We start from the raw sequence: 3,016 nt of genomic DNA on the forward strand, positions 1-3,016 counted from the left end.
GAGATGGAGCTCGAAGGTGTGTGCGTGTGTATCGACGTGGGGGAGGGGGAAAGGGCAGCAGCCATGGCTGGTTTTTTTCTTTGGGAGTGTTGGAGAAGAAGAAGAAGGAGGGGGTAGGGGGCGGATAGGTTTTTGGTTTTTTAAGGTTTTTTTTGTTTTGTTTTGTGTAAGATAGGGGGTGTTGGGTATTTGGGTTATGGACCGGGTCGACCCGGTTTGAAATTGACCGGGTCGTAGGGAATGTTGGGTATTTTTTGGGGCTTGTGGCTTGAATTTGAAGAAGAGCCCAATTCTGATTTTCTTTATATTTTTGCTCTCTTTTCTTCTTTTATTTTTCTAAAACTAAATTCTAAAAATCCTTAAATTATTATTAAGTTATAAAAGCGCAAATTAACTCCCAATAACAATTAACGCGTAATTAAGTAATAATTAAGCATAAAATTGTACATTTGGACATTAAATGCTAAAAATGCAAAAGATGCCTATTTTTGTAATTTTCAATTTTTGTAAAACAAACTTAATTACTAACAATTGTAGAATTAAATCTTACATGCAAAATGCGACATATTTTTGTATTTTTTATTAATTTAACAAATAAACATGCACAGACAAATACAAATAATTATCCAAAAATGTCACAAAAACTCTCAAAATTGCACACCAAGGAAAATCATTTTATTTTGATTTTTTTGGGAGTATTTCTTTCATAGGGCAAAAATCACGTGCTTACAGCTGCCCCTCTTTGCCCGAAGACACGAAGGGTTTTCGTGCAAAGATAAAGTGAGCGATTTTTGCCCATCCGAGTACTCCGTGTGAAGCATTTTTTTGAAAAAGATTTAACCGAACCTTTGCTTCAAAGGTTTCCTACATATCCCTGGCTAAAGGGGAATCAGGTTAATGTAGTTCGGGAAGTTTTGGTAGCTGGGACTACCATGAGACTGCAATGTTACTGCTGTTGCATGCTATTACCACTGCTTACCGATCTCCTTGTTACACCGTGCTTAAAAGAAAACAAGAAGCTAGGCTAGACTACGGATCATAAGATCTCATCTATCTTCAACTTGTTCTTGTTGCCTTGCTTTCTTGTCGGCTTGTGTTTCTTCCGGTGCTTTTCTTCCGAGAATTTGGAGATGACACTGGCCTTTTGCTTTTCTGAATACCAGTTTCATCATTTTGTTCGGTCTACTGGGGATATGGCCTCCTTCATTAAGCTTTTCGGTGGTTCCTCTAGGGATACAGCTTTCTTCATCAGATTTGTTATGCTGGGCATAATTTAATGGTCACAGGCCGCTTCTTTCAAGACGCGTATTTCTTCTTTTTGACTCATGTGCTTGAACTTGTGCTGGGACCTCTTGTTGCAACCTTCTGCTTTCCGGTGCTGGGGATTTTTATTGTTTCCTGCTGGGGATTCCTGTTGTAACCTTCTGCCTTCCGGTGGGTTACTGATTTCAAGATCTGCAGTATAAGACTGAAAAGTATTCCTCTTGTTATACAGGTGGGCGCCTAAAACATGAAATGTAAAGACTGAAAAGTATTCCTCTCGTTTTGTAGGTGGGCGCCTGAGACATGAAATGAAAAAAAAAACTGAAAAGTATTCCTCTCGTTATGTAGGTGGGCGCCTGAGACATGAAATGAATAAAACTGAAAAGTATTCCTCTCGTTATGTAGGTGGGCGCCTGAGACATGAAATGTAAAGACTGGAAACTATTCCTCTCGTTATGTAGGTGGGCGCCTGAGACATGAAATGTAAAGACTGAAAAGTATTCCTCTCGTTATGTAGGTGGGCGCCTGAGACATGAAATGAAAAAAACTGAAAAGTATTCCTCTTGTTATGTAGGTGGGCGCCTGAGACATGAAATGTAAAGACTGAAAAGTATTCCTCTCGTTATGTAGGTGGGCGCCTGAGACATGAAATGAAAAAAAACTGAAAAGTATTCCTCTCGTTATGTAGGTGGGCGCCTGAGACATGAAATGTAAAAACTGAAAAGTATTCCTCTCGTTATACAGGTGGGCGCCTGACTTCAACAGCAACTTTGAAAAATAAAACGTCTTTCCTCTCTTCAGGCGAGCTCCTGACTTCAACAAACAACTTTGAAAAATAAAACGCCTTTCCTATCTTCAGGCGGGCTCCTGACTTCAACAACTTTGAAAATAAAATGCCATTCCTTTCTTTAGGCTGACGAGGTTTCAACAACTTTTTTTAAAAATAAAATGCCTTTCCTCTCTTCAGGCGGGCTCCTGACCTCAGCAACAACTTTGAAAAATAAAACGCCTTTCCTCTCTTCAGGCGGGCTCCTGACTTCAACAACTTTGAAAATAAAATGCCATTCCTTTCTTTAGGTTGGCGAGATTTCAACAACTTTTTTTTTAAAAAAAATAAAACGCCTTTCCTCTCTTCAGGCGGGTTCCTGACTTCAATAACTTTGAAAAATAAAACACCTTTCCTCTCTTCAGGCGGGCTCCTGACTTTAACGACAACTTTGAAAAATAAAACGCCTTTCCTCTCTTCAGGCGGGCTCCTGACTTCAACAACTTTGAAAATAAAATGCCATTACTTTCTTTAGGTTGGCGAGATTTCAACAACTTTTACAAATAAAACGCCTTTCCTCTCTTTCAGGCGGGCTCCTGACTTCAACAACTTTGAAAAATAAACGTCTTTCCTCTCTTCAGGCGGGCTCCTGATTTCAACAACAACTTTGAAAATAAAGTGTCATTCCTTCCTTTAGGTTGGCGAGATTTAAACAACTTTAAAAATAAAATGTCATTCCTTTCTTTAGGCTGGCGAGATTTCAACAACTTTTAAAAATAAAACGCCTTTCCTCTCTTCAGGCGGGCTCCTGATTTCAACAACTTTGAAAATAAAATGCCATTCCTTTCTTTAGGCTGGCGAGATTTCAACAACTTTTAAAAATAAAACGCCTTTCCTCTCTTCAGGCGGGCTCCTGACTTCAACAACTTTGAAAAATAAATCGCATTTCCTCTCTTCAGGCGGGCTCCTGATTTCAACAACCCAAAA

This window comes from Nicotiana tabacum, chromosome 5 (assembly GCF_000715075.1).
Source record: "Nicotiana tabacum cultivar K326 chromosome 5, ASM71507v2, whole genome shotgun sequence".
Taxonomy (NCBI): Eukaryota; Viridiplantae; Streptophyta; class Magnoliopsida; order Solanales; family Solanaceae; genus Nicotiana; species Nicotiana tabacum.